The sequence below is a fragment of the Scyliorhinus torazame genome, chromosome 13 (genome assembly GCF_047496885.1).
Source record: "Scyliorhinus torazame isolate Kashiwa2021f chromosome 13, sScyTor2.1, whole genome shotgun sequence".
NCBI classification, from domain to species: Eukaryota; Metazoa; Chordata; class Chondrichthyes; order Carcharhiniformes; family Scyliorhinidae; genus Scyliorhinus; species Scyliorhinus torazame.
The window spans coordinates 70,347,246-70,361,689 of NC_092719.1; the positions used below are offsets into that span (position 1 = coordinate 70,347,246).

General features: G+C 50.2%; 1 protein-coding gene across 1 annotated transcript in view; it reads left to right on the forward strand.

The window, feature by feature from the left end:
• Window positions 1-14,444, forward strand: part of LOC140388097 (phosphatidylinositol 3-kinase C2 domain-containing subunit gamma-like) — a 310,331-nt gene that overhangs the window by 46,225 nt on the left and 249,662 nt on the right. The gene's annotated exons all lie outside the window — the stretch shown is intronic.

Below are 14,444 nucleotides of genomic sequence, written 5' to 3' on the forward strand. Positions count from 1 at the left end.
TCTCATTAGAAAATACTTTTTTCGTTGAAGTGGTTGAGGCATCTACACAGACTAATCTGCAAGCAAGCAAAAAGAATCTCCAAGCAACACAAAAAGCTCTACACGAAAATAAAAAGGATCTTCAAGCAACAAAAGATCAAGAAGTCAACGTCGTCAGCAACGAATGGATGACTACTTAAGGCATCCGCCCACAAACCCGCCTCTATCTTGCCCCCTACCTCATCTTCCCACTTGCCCTTTAGGTCCTTTACCAGAGTTTCCTCCGACTCCATAAGTTCTTAGTAGATATATGGTACCTTCCTCTCTCCCACCCATGTTCTAGAAACTACATGTATTAATAATGTTCCAATCTCATTCAAATTAGACACTGGTGCTTCAGCGAATCTTCTTAATTCCAAACATTTGTCTATGATTAAAAGTCACCATGACATAATTCCTCCAGAGTGTTCTTTAAAAGATTATAATGGCAATCCAATTTTCCCATATGGATCGTGTTATTTGAGTGCCACCAATCAGGATATTCACAAACAAATCAGATTCGAGATAGTGGATGGCAATCGTTCTTCACTATTGGGTGCTCAAACTTGTAAGCGTTTGCAGCTCATTCAAAGAATTTTCCTCTATACTTGTGAATCAGCTACACTTCAAGAAGACATCCAGCATCTTTTACAGGAATACCGTGATGTATTTCAAGGCATGGTACTCTACAATATAAGTACAAGATACTTTTGAAAAAAAGATGCCAAGCCTGTGGTACATCCACCAAGATGTCTACCTGCTCCTCTCAGAGACAGATTGAAGGCTGAACTAACAAGATTGCAATCACAAGAAATAATATCAAAGGTAACACAACCGAGTGACTGGGTTATCGTCCTAGACTGTGTCAAAAAACCAACGGGTGACATTAGAATCTGTATGGATCCAAAAGATCTCAATCGGAATATTAGAAGAGAACATGACCCAAAACCAAAGAGAGAGGAAATCACATCAGAAATGGCCAATGCCGGTCGGTGTGGGAGCAAGTGGAAGCGCATCGTGTAAAAACAAAAGTTTGGGGAGACTGATAACTGCACCTCTTCCGCTCTCGTCAGCCCGATACTCCACAAGTCCGTTCGTAGTGGCGGCTCTGAGAATCTGGGGGAAGTGGAGGATATATAAGAGAGTGGAGGGAGCATCGGTTTGAACCCCGATCTACAATAACCATCGGTTTGTACCGGGTAGACTGGATGGTGGGTTCCGGAGATGGCCGAGAGCAGGAATTGGGAGGATGGGAGATCTATTTATAGACAGGAGCTTCCCCAGCTTTAAAGCTTTGGAGGATAAATTTGAATTGTCAGCAGGGAATGGGTTTAGATATCTGCAGGTACGAGATTTTTTGAGAAGGCAGATGCCAACCTTCCCACTCCTGCCACCATGGGGGATACAGGACAGAGTAGTTTCTAGAACATGGGTGGGAGAGAGGAAGGTACCATATATCTACTAAGAACTTATGGAGTCGGAGGAAACTCTGGTAAAGGACCTAAAGGGCAAGTGGGAAGACGAGGTAGGGGGCGAGATAGAGGCGGGTTTGTGGGCGAATGCCTTAAGCAGGGTTAACACAACCTCATCATGTGCCAGGCTTAGCCTGATACAGTTCAACGCACTCCACCGGGCACACATGACGGTGGACCGGATGAGCAAATTTTTTTGGGTAGAGGACAAGTGTGCGAGGTGCGCAGGAAGTCCGGCAAATCATGGATAAAGAACTGGCTAGGTCATAGAAGGCAGAGAGTAGCAATGAAAGGGTGCTTTTCTGATTGGAGGGCTGTGACTGGTGGTGTTCCGCAGGGATCAGTGCTGGGACCTTTGCTGTTCGTAGTGTGTGACAATGATTTGGAGGAAAATGTAACTGGTCTGATTAGTAAGTTTGCGGACGACACAAAGGTTGGTGGAATTGCAGATAGCAATGAGGACTGTCAGAGGATACAGCAGGATTTAGATCGTTTGGAGACTTGGGCGGCGAGATGGCAGATAGAGTTTAATCCGGACAAATGTGAGCTGATGTATTTTGGAAGGTCTAATAGAGGTAGGGAATATATAGTGAATGGTAGAACCCTCAAGAGTATTGACAGAGAGATCTTGGTGTACAGGTCCACAAGTCACTGAAAGTGGCAACACAGATGGAGAAGGTAGTCAAGAAGGTATGCTTGCCTTCATTGGCAAGGGCATTCAGTATAAAAATTGGCAAGTCATGTTGCAGCTGTATAGAACCTTAGTTAGACCACACTTGGAGTATAGTGTTCAATTCTGGCTGCCACACTACCAGAAGGATGTGGAGGCTTTAGAGAGGGTGAAGAAGAGATTTACCAGGATGTTGCCTGGTATGGAGGGCATTAGCTGTGAGGAGAGGTTGAATAAACTTGGTTTGTTCTCACTGGAATGAAGGAGGTTGAGGGGCGGCCTGATAGAGGTCTGCAAAATTATGAGGGGCGTAGACAGAGTGGATAGACAGAGACCTTTTCCCAGGGTAGAGGGGTCAATTGCTAGGGGGCATAGGTTTAAGATGCCAGGGGCAAGGTTTAGAGGAGATGTACAAGGCAAGTTTTTTACACAGAGGGTAGTGGGTGCCTGGAACTCGCTGCCTGAGGAGGTAGTGGAAGCAGGGACGATAGTGACGTTTAAGGGGCATCTTGACAAATACATGAATAGGATGGGAATAGAGGGATACGGACTCCGGAAGTGTAGAAGATTTTAGTTTAGATGGGCAGCATGGCCGGCGCAGGCTTGGAGGGCCGAAGGGCCTGTTCCTGTGCTGTACTTTTCTTTGTTCTTTCTTTGTTCTTTGTTGATGTTGCTGTTTTTGTTATTATTATGAAAATTACAAATACTCTAATAAAAATATTTTTTTAAAAAGAAATGGCCAATGCCAGAATTTTTACCAAACTTGGTGCTTCGCAAGGCAAATGCAACTTGATGACTCCAGCAAGCTCCTCTGCACCTTCAGCACACCTTTTGGAAGGTATTGTTTCAACAGAATTCATGTCGTGTTCATGTCGATGACATATTAATCTGGTCCACAACGCCAGAAGAACACATAAATCGTCTTAGAAAAGTGTTCAAAAGACTATACAGCTACGGTTTAAAGCTGAACCAAGCTAAATGTATGTTTGCCGCCTCTTCTTTGAAATTCTTAGGTGACAACATTACAGCCAATGGTATCAAGCTGGACGAAGACAAAATACAAGCCATCAAATCAATGCAAATAACGCAAGACAAGAAAGCAGTCTTACGCTTTCTAGGATTTGTTAACTTTCTAGGGAAGTTCATCAAGAATCTTTCCAGTAGAACAACCGCATTACATCAGCTGATCAGAAAGAATACTGAATTCAACTGGACTCAGAGTCATACTAAAGAATGGACAGATCTGAAACAACAATTGATCCAAGCTCCCAGCTTATCCTTCTTTGATCCGACCAGGCCCACCAAAATTTCAACTGATGCTCGTAAAAATGGAATAGGTGCAGTTCTACTGCAACAAAACCATTTAAATGTCTGGGTTCCCATAGCCTACGCATCCAGATCCATCACTGCGACTGAGTCTCACGCCCAGATTTAAAAGGAGTGTCTAGGACTTGTGACTGGAATTTCCAAGTTCCACGAGTATGTTTATGTTTTACCCAGGTTTATTCTAGGGACAGACCATCGTCCACTTGTCCATAACATTGAAAAAAAATTAAATGAGATTACACCACAGCTTCAAAGACTAATGATGAAATTGCGCAGATATGGGGCGTCATTCTCCGCCGGCGGGAGTCTCCGTTTTGCCGGCGCCCGGGGGTTTCCCGACGGCGTGGGGCTGCCCCACAATGGGAAACCCCATTGACCGGCCGGTGTTACGGAGACTCCCGCCGGCCGGTCGGGGCAGAAATGTGGGGGGGCGGGTAGGAGAATTTCGCCCATGATTTTAATCTTATATATACTCCAGGTAACAATTTAGTAATAGCTGACACTCTATCCAGATCCAGCAACACTGATATTCTTCATGAGGAATCAATCAATGACATTGATTCTAACTTGCAACTTTTCAGAGAGTTACTTCCAGCCTCTGATTCAAAGCTTCAACAAATTCGAGCAGAAACACAGAAAGATGCTGCTTTGACCAAAGTTATACATAATCTACAACATGGATGGCCCAATGGTCATTGTCCACAATACTAGAGCATACAGTCTGAACTGACTAGCTTGGTATTTTGCTGAGACAGGATCGAATTGTCATTCCAGACAGCATGAAGTCAGAAATGTTTACTAGACTTCATGAAGGTCGTCTAGGCATAGAGAAATGTAAACACCGAGCCAGACAATCAAGATATTGGCTAGGTGTAAACAAAGATATATCTGACATGATATCATCATGTTCAACGTGTCAAACACATCAGAATCAACAATGCAAAGAACCATTACAACAGCATGACACCATTACATCACCATGGGTGAAAGTGGGTATCGATCTCTTTCATTCATTGGGTAAGGACTATATTCTAGTCATTGACTATTTTTCTAATTTTCCTGAACTCATGAAGTTGAATCTTACATCCAATACTGTATTCAAAACATGCAGAGAAATATTTGCCAGGCATGATATTCCTCATACCGTCATGTCTGACAATGGTCCATGTTTTTCGAGTGGAAAGAATTTTCAACAATTTACAATTTTGAACACATCACTTCAAGTCCTCATTTCCCTCAGTCCAATGGGAAGGTTGAGTAAGGCATCCACATAATTAAACAGTTACAGAGCAATTCAGAAGATTCACAATCTGATTTCTATTGAGCACTACTTAATTATAGAGCATCACGTTTATCATCAGGATTATCTTCAGCCCAGATGTTATTTAACAGGAACATAAGAACAACTCTACCTCAGCTACATATTCCTGATCCTGAACAACATCTTGCTGTGAAGAAACTTCAGCAACAGAGACTGAAACAAAAACAGTATTTTGATCTACATGCAAAAGATTTGTCAATTCTAACAGAAAATGATACTGTTCGATTCAGACTTCCTGAGGAGCTTGGTCTGATATTGCTCATATCATTAGGCAATTTTCTCCCAGATATTATCTGATTAAAACTTTAGGTGGCAACATCTATAGAAGAAATTGTTGCGATCTACTTCCAGTCAAAGATCAAACACAGATTGTTCCTCATCTTGACTTACATCACACAATTTCAAAGCAAGTTGAACAACAACTGAATTCCAATCTGACAAGCAAAAAGAACATTAAAACTTCTTCATCACCTTTGAAATTAAGAAGATCGACAAGGAGAAGAAGAAGACCAAATCGACTGAATTTGTGAACTTTTACATAATTCTAGTAATTGCTGTACTATGTAACCACTGCATTTCAAATATAAAACTTTCTTTTAATATTTTCAAGAAAATGTTAAGAAAAAAGGGGGATGTAGTGAACTCTGTATATCAATATACATGGTCAATATATGTAATGCTAGTACAGGCAATTGAGCACTAGAGGTCACACTATCAGGATCTATATTAATAGTTTTCCCCCTCTTCCTTACGAGAGTGTGTATCAGGCTTGCAGAGAGAACAGACATAGAAAAGCAAGAGAGAGAAGAAGTTATTAGTTATCAAAGCATTGTATTGTATAATTTAGTCAATTATCTCTACAAATGTTTCTTTATTTTACTAATTAAGTATTCAGTAAAAAGAACTAAATATTTATTTATATTACTCAATAAATTAGTTTATATTTACAAGAAGACTACTGCTCATGTCAACAACTCGGCTGGTTCAAAAGAATAAAATATATATTACGCAAGGTAAGATAACAAATTCCATTTAGCATCTTGTATACCTCAATTAGATCTCCTCTCATTCTCCTAAACTCCAGTGAGTATAGGCTTAAACTGCTCAATCTCTCTTCTTAATATAAGGCCTTCATCCCTGGAACCAGTCCAGTGAATCTTCTCTGAATCTAATGCATTTATATTTTTCCACTACTGAGCAGACCAAAACTGTGCGCAGTACTCCAGATGCAGTCTTACCAATACCCTGTACAGTTGCAACAGCACTTCGCTACTCTTGTACTCTATTCCATTAGCAATGAATGCCAAAATTTCATTTGCCTTCCTTATTATTTTGGCGCCTGCATATTAACTTTCTGTGATTCATGAACAAGGGCATCCAGACCCTCTGCACCAAAGCATTTTGAAGTTTCTCTCCACTTAGATCTGGGACATGATTTAATGGCCTCATCGCGCCCGACTTAGTGTTGGGACAAGGCACCCCAGGACCCCCATTATCCACTTGGCTTGTTGCATCTTTGAAGAATTTGAGCAAATTAGTCAAACATGATTTACCCTTCTTAGAACCATGCTGAGTCCGATAGAGCGGTGATTTACACAGGGCTATGTTTCCAGTGGGTCTGTAACTCTCCAAATTCTTTCCAAACTTCCACTTCTTCATGTGTGAACCAGATCAGATTGTGTCACTAGGCTTTTGCCTCTTCAACAGATCACATCCTAATCCCCGGATAAAACAGATGCATTCCAATCCGCCTTCTGGCACTTACCTCAGGGCTGCTGCCTAAGAGGTAAAGAACAAAGATCAAAGAAAAGTACAGCACAGGAACAGGCCCTTCGGCCTTCCAAGCCTGCGCCGACCATGCTGCCCGTCTAAAATAAAATGTTCTGAAACTTCCGGGATCCATATCCCTCTATTCCCATCCTACTCATGTATTTGTCAAGACGCCTCTTAAACGTCACTATCGTCCCTGCTTCCACCACCTCCTCCGGCAGTGAGTTCCAGGCACCCACTACCCTCTGTGTAAAAAACTTGCCTCGTACATCTCCTCTAAACCTTGCCCCTGGCATCTTAAACCCATGCCCCCTTGTAATTGACCCCTCTACCCTGGGAAGAAGTCCCTGACTATCCACTCTGTCTATGCCCCTCATAATTTTGTAGACCTCTACCAGGTCGCCCCTCAACCTCCTTCGTTCCAGTGAGAACAAACCAAGTTTATTCAACCTCTCCTCACAGCTAATGCCCTCCATACCAGGCAACATTCTGGTAAATCTCTTCTGCAGCCTCTCTAAAGCCTCCACATCCTTCGGGTAGTGTGGCAGCCAGAATTGAACACTATACTCCAAGTGTGGCCTAACTAAGGTTCTATACAGCTGCAACATGACTTGTTAATTTTTATACTCAATGCCCCAGCCAATGAAGGCAAGCATGCAGTATGCATTCTTGACTATCTTCTCCACCTGTGTTGCCCCTTTCAGTGACCTGTGAACCTGTACACCTAGATCTCTCTGACTGTCAATACTCTTGAGGGTTCTACCATTCACTGTATATTCCCTACCTGTATTAGATCTTCCAAAATGCATTGTGCAATGACTTTGATTCCTTTGTTCAACCAACTTCACTGTGGAAGCACTACTAGTGTCGGGGAGCTCGCACAAGTATGTTAATGAAGCCAAGGAACAATTCCCATCCATTCTTGGGCCTCAAAGTTTGGGCCAAGACCAATTTCTAGACTCTTTTTGTAACGGCTGGGAAGAGCCCACACCACGTTCATCAAAACAAATACTTGCTTTATTTTACAATTGCTATTATACAGAGCTCCAGTGGTTCCCTCCTGAGTGTTTTCCGGTGCCTTACTGGTCGACTCCATTTATTATAGCCAGACATTGTTAAGGATCCCCGCCCCCTTATCAAGGGAGCTTGTATTCTCTAAGATCAATTGGATGGTTAATCATCGCTACTCTATAAGACCCGTGTTGGTTATAACACCCCTGTTTCTTATACCGTTTTATACACATTTTCACTTTCCATTTTGAAATTTGATCATGAAAGACAGTTACTATGATATGACATAAAATAGATGTTGCCTTAAATTAGTCACAATTCAAATGTTGTTTAAGAGTCCTTCCTGTCTATTTCCTTTGTTCCCATTTACTTTATTATTTGGTTCGTGGATCAATAATTGACATGTGCCTTTAAGAAGAGAGAGGAAAGCGGAAGACTCAAAGTTTGAAACAACCTGTTTGCCAGGACACTATTCTTAAGTTTTGTGTTTGGGAGAAGGAGGATCCAGACTCTTCGGCACCAAGTTGATGGCAGGAATCGCTTTTGGAGGGAATCAGTTTGATTGGTTCACTGGCAAACAATGGGTTGGCCAGGGACAGTGTTCTGCTTGACAACAGCCAGTGATTGGTTCCTGCTGGCTGATATTTCTGAGAGACCCTTCCAGACGTGATCACACATCAGGGGCGGGATTCTCCGAAAAATGGCGTGATGTCCGGGACACGGCGCCAAAAACGGCGCGGGTCACTCCGGTGTCGGGCCGCACAAACAACGCAAATTCTCCGGCCCCGAATGGGCTAGTAGCGGCGTGATGCCATTCGCGATGGCGTCACCCGACGTGGACGGTGATGCCGTGCGGCGACATTGACGCCGCATGGCGTGACGGCTCAAAAGATGTGCACCCCGCAAGACCCAACAAGATGGCCGCCTGCCACGCAGCCCCGAGGTTCCAGGACCGCAACATTGAGGTGCTCCTGGACGCAGTGGAGGAGAGGAGGGAGTACCTGTACCCCGGACACGGCCGCAGGGTCGCTCCTCGCCTCAGCCGGCGTCTGTGGAGGGAGGTGGCAGAGTCCGTCAGCGCTGTGGCTCTGACACCATGGACAGACACCCAGTGCCACAAGAAGGTGAACGACCCCGTCAGGGCAGCCAGGGTGAGTCCCCCCCCGCCTCCCTGCCCGATGTGCAGCACACCCCCAGGTGAAACCAACCCTAACCCTAACCTCTGCACGATACGTGCAACCGATGGCGTGCATTCATATACCTGTCTAACACTGTGGCCCTTCACCCCTCCCACCCACCCCACAGGAGAAGCGCGCACATAACAAAAGGGAGCATGAGAGGACTGGAGAGGGCCCAGCTGATGAGAGGCCACTCACCGTACATGAGGAAAGGGCCCTGGAGCTGGCTGGCGGACCTGAGGACCGGGAGGTTGCCGATGCAGAGGTTGGGGGCCCACCAGCAAGTGAGCCACCGACAGCCCGTCCCCATATCCTCTCTCCCCCATTTCCCCCATATCCCCCCTCCCCCATATCCTCCATATCCCCCCTCCCCATATCCCCCTCCCCATATCCCCCATATCCCCCCTCCCCATATCCCCCTACCCATATCCCCCATATCCCCCTCCCCATATCCCCCTTATCCCCCATATCCTCTCTCCCCCATTTCCCCCATATCCCCCCTCCCCCATATCCTCCATATCCCCCCTCCCCATATCCCCCTCCCCATATCCCCCATAACCCCCCTCCCCCATATCCCCCATATCCCCCTCCCCCATATCCCCCATATCCCCCCTCCCCCATATCACCTGATCACCGCCTGCATGTCTAACCATGCATGCTTCATTGTGTATCGCAGGAGCAAACGTCCAGGCACCCATCCCCACAGATGCCGACCGCTCGCAGGATGCCCCAGGGCGACAATGGGATACAGAGAGACCCGGACCCTCTGGCACGCGACGCCCGCAGGATGCTCCAGGGCGACCACGGGAGACGGAGACACCTGGAGCAATAGGAAGACGACACCCCCGTCTCGTGCAGGAGCGGCGATGCAGGCATGTGCCACCCAGCGACGAGGGGGGCAGCCATAGGCCCCTGTCGCAGCCGAGCCACGAAACCACTACCCAGGACAGCCCTACCCAGGACAGCCCTACCCACAACACCACTACCCAGGACACCGCTACCCAGGACACCCCTACCCAGGACACCCCTACCCAGGAGACCCCTACCCAGGAGACCTCTACCCAGGAGACCCCTACCCAGGAAACCAAAATACCGGACAGTGACTCAGAGTGGATGGGTGGAGACGAACCGCCACCCCAAAGTACCATGGACTCAGAGTCGGATGATGCGCACGACACAACGCCACTGCTGTCTCCAACACCCTCCACCATCGCAGAGACACTCACCTTGGTTGGGCACTTTGGTGATGAGGGGTCTGGTACACTCACTGGTGCTCACAACACAGCCGTCCAGGTACAGCAGGTGGAGATAGGAGCAGCAGAGGGGCCGGGAGGTCGGAGGGCATCCTGGCGCAAGCGAACATCTGCCACCCAGATGGATCCCGGGTTCCTGGAGTTATCACACCCACCCATTGCCCCGATGCAACCACCGAACCTGGGACGAGCGAAGAGGGTGACGGCCGGCTTGCAGCGGCTGCAGTCGCAGGTGGAGGAGTCCACCCGCGTCCAGGAGCTGGGAGTGGTGCCGATCATGCGTGCCACCCAGGTCGACACCGCGCGGGTGGTGTCCGCGGTGGAGGCAATGGGTGCGAAGGTGTCAGGCATGGGGGGCAGTATGCGAGGCCTGGGGCTTTCCGTGCAGGCGGCGTCTGTGGCCCAGGACATGGCTGCCCTCTCACAGGAGTCCATGAGCCAGCGCCAGCGGCAGATGGCAGAGGCGCTCAACGCCGTGGCCCAGTCTCAGCAGGCAATAGCCCAATCCCTGGAGGACACGGCCCAGTCTCAGCAGGCCATCGCTGAGGGCATCGGTGCCATTGCCCATGTGCTAGCCTGCGTCGCAGTCACAGACAGGGATGGCCAACTCCCTGAGCTCCATGGCTGCAAACCTGCAGACCCTTGTCGATACCAGCACGTGTCTCCAGGACTGGCAGTGCCAGGTTTCGGAGGGGCATCGGATGGCCAGTCCGTTCGCACCCCCGACCCATGGAGAGGCCTGTGGGCCATTGGGCACCCCGAGGGAGGAGGAGTTGCTGGCGACCATCCCTGGTCCCCCTATAGAGGAGGTCCAGGAACACTGCAGCACCTCAGACTCCCCCCCTTCCGTCCCAGGTGCATCGGGTGGGCAACGGGCAGGACAGGCTGGCAGCTTGCCATCCCAGTCTCCCGGGCCGCAGCCTGGCCCATCTAGGCCAAGACACCCCAGGAAACGGCCGCCAAAGGGATCCCGAGTCAGAGGGCAGGAATCGCAGGAGTCCACCTCCAGTTCTGCTGTGCCGTCTGGGGAACCACCTAGGCATAGTCAAAGGGCCCGTAAGGCCAAACAATTAGACATTGAGTAAGTTGGCACGGGTGCAGGGCACAGATGAGTTATAGGGGCTAGGGCACGTGTATGCACTGTTTGTTATTAAAATCACTTTAACATCTACAGAAGCTGCCTTTGTGCTCTGTCCTAAGCGTGCGGGAGTGTCATGTACGTTGAGCGCCAGTGTGTGTGTGAGGGGTGGTCTTACGTCGGCCTCAGGTGAGTCTGCCCCCTTCCCCCTGGGCTGCCCTCACCATCCCCCGGGCAGAGGACGGGACCGTGCGCTGCAGTGTCACAGCCGCATGCAGGGATGGTCCGGGTGGATGGTGGTACTGTGGCCACGGGTCAGACATCATCCAACGATGTGGAGCCAGGAACTCATCGCAGGGCGGGTTGTCATCATCGTCCATGGCCTGCAATAGATACGCTTCCACCGGCGCCCGGCCGTCGTGCCGCAGGTGGATCGGCAATGGGGGGGTGGTGTGCATGCGGGTGGGGTGGGTGGGGTTGGGGAGGGGGGTGAGGGTGCTGGGTGGGTGGATGGGTGGGAGGGTGAGAGTATTCGGGTGTTGCCATGGTGTGCGGTATGTGGCCATACTCGCCGATTCCCACGGCCCCTAGTCAGTGAACCGGGCAGCTATCAGTCTGTCCCGTGCCCGCTGGGCCAGCCGGTAACGGTGGGCAGCCACCCGCCCATGTCTAGCCCGTCTGCCCTGACCATTGCCCCCATCCCCCTCATCTGGGGAGGACTGGGCCTCTTCCTGCTGCTCCTCCACTCCGCCCTCCTCTGCCTGCGGCACATCGCCCCTCTGCTGGGCTATGTTGTGCAGGACGCAGCACACCACAATGATGCAGCCGGCCCTATCTGACTGATACTGGAGGGCGCCCCCAGAGAGGTCCAGGCACCTGCAACGCATTTTGAGCACACCAAAGTACCTCTCTATCACACCCCTTGTCACTGCATGGGCATCATTGTAGCGGTTCTCTGTGTCATTCTGTGGCCTCCGTAGAGGCGTCATCAGCCACGACCGCAACGGGTAGCCCCTGTCACCCAGCAACCAGCCCCTCAGCCGGGGGTGGCGTCCCTCGTGCATGCCGGGGATGTAAGACCGCGACAACACGTATGAGTCATGTACACTACCCGGGTACCGGGCCAGACGTGCAGGATCATCATGCGGTGGTCGCAGACCACCTGGATGTTCATGGAATAGGTCCCCTTCCTATTGGTGAACACGGCCCTGTTATCTGCAGGTGGCCGCACCGCGACGTGCATCCCATTGATCGCGCCCTGGACCATGGGAAACCCGCCCACGGCAGAGAAGCCCACGGCCCGGGCATCCTGGCTGGCCCGGTCCACAGGGAAGTGGATGTAGCGGTCCACAATGGCATAGAGGGCGTCTGTCACTGCCCGGATGCACCGGTGCACCGATGTCTGCAAGATGCCGGACTGGTCCCCACCTGGCGTCTGGAATGACCCCGTGGCATAAAGGTTCAGGACCACCGTAACCTTGACGGACATGGGGAGAGGGTGTCCCCCGCCAGTGCCACGCGTGCCAGGTGTGCCAGCAGGTGGCAGATGTGTGCCACGGTTTCCCAGCTCAACTGGAGTCTCCTCCTGCATTCCCGGTCCTTGAAGTCCTGGTACGACAACCGGGGCCGGTACACACGGGGCCTCTTCGGGTGCCTCCGTTGCCATGGCGCCGCGACGTCCTCCTCCCCCTGCTCGTGTTCCTCCTCCACTCCGTGCTCCCCCTGCTCCTCCTCCTCGCCCTGTCGGGCGGGTGTCCCTCCAGCCTGGGCGGCTGCCACCTTCCCCTCTGCGGCAGCCTGCGCGCCTCTCTGGCACGCTCCTCCTCCTCCTCCAGGGCAACATGGAGAATAGCGGCTGCCGCCACAGCGGCCAACATCGCTGGCTGATCAGCAAACATGACGGCCTGCGGGAGGGGGGGGGACATATCATCATTGCCCGTACCCCCCCTCCCACCAGCCAGGTGGCATGGGCTGCATGGGTGCGACTGTTGGAGGATGGCACCTGGCCAGGCGGACAAACTCCCTTGCCCTCGCGCCCCCCTTCCCCGGCACTCACCCCCCCGTGCCCCCCCCCCCCAGGCACTCCCCCGAAGCCCCCCCCCCGCCCCCGCCGGCGCACACACACCCACACACACACCTCTCCCCCACACACACAGACTGCAGCCAAACCATCACCTCTTTTGCAGCCATCCCCCAGGCCGTGACCTACCTCCATGCTGGACAGCGTCAACCATCAGCACTGGTTGACGCCGCTAAAAAGGTGTTTTGATTTACGTCGACGTGACCCATGAGTCACGTCGGCGGGACTTCGGCCCATCCGGCGGCGGGTCGGAGAATCCCGCCCCAGAAGTGAAGGGAGCTGTTCTTCTCCCTCTGCTGCCTGCTGTCTGTAGGTGGAAGCTGAAGATCTTTAAAGTGTTTCGAAGCCTGCAGCTTGATGCTCTTCAGCGACTGAAGTAAAAGAACTGATCTATTGTTTTGAACGCAGTGTGTGTCTGGCATATCCCTTGCTGTGAACCTAAAATTATGCTGAGTCTGCAGGGAAGGTAGCCTGAGAATATTACATCAAGCCTGGAAGAAAGGGAGTACCGAACTGGAAGTCCGAACTTCCCAAAGACATTGACTGGAAGTTATCCCTGTGAATCAAAGATCCCTATCCTTTTAATAATAATAACAATCACTTATTGTCACAAGTAGGCTTCAATGAAGTTACTGTGAAAAGCCCCTAGTCGCCACATTCCGGCGCCTGTTCGAGGAGGCTGGTATGGGAATTGAACCTGCGCTGCTGGTCTTGTTCTGCATTACAAGCCAGCTGTTTAGCCCACTGTGCTATTTTATTAGTTTTTTTCCCCCTTCCACCACCTCTTTGCCTCGATGTGGTTTGTGTGTTTGTGTGTGAGTAGAGAGTGGGGTGGATTACAAAAGGAGATGTGTGTTGCGAAATGGGTAGTAGTTAGCCAGCTACATTTTTTGTCCATTTTATTAAAGAGACTGGGCTGGATTCTCTGTCGGCAGGATCCTCCGTTTCGCCAGCAGGACTCACGCCTGTGGATCTTCCGAAGGCTTGGGGGTGCCCACAATGGGAAACCCCATTGGCCGGCTGCTGGGATGGTGGATCCCGCTGCCAGTGGGGGCACGCCGCACCAGGAAACTGGAGAGGCGGAATGGAGAATCCGTCCACTGTTCAGAATAAAAGGTTCCTTGTGTTTTAAACCTGGTGACTGTAGTTTATTGGACTCAAAGAGCTTGGGTATTAAAATAAATCTAACTTCACTGGCGTTGTGACTCCGGGTCAAGTGAGGTTGCAATTGACTGCACACTCGCTCAGGATGTCATAACAGTTGTGA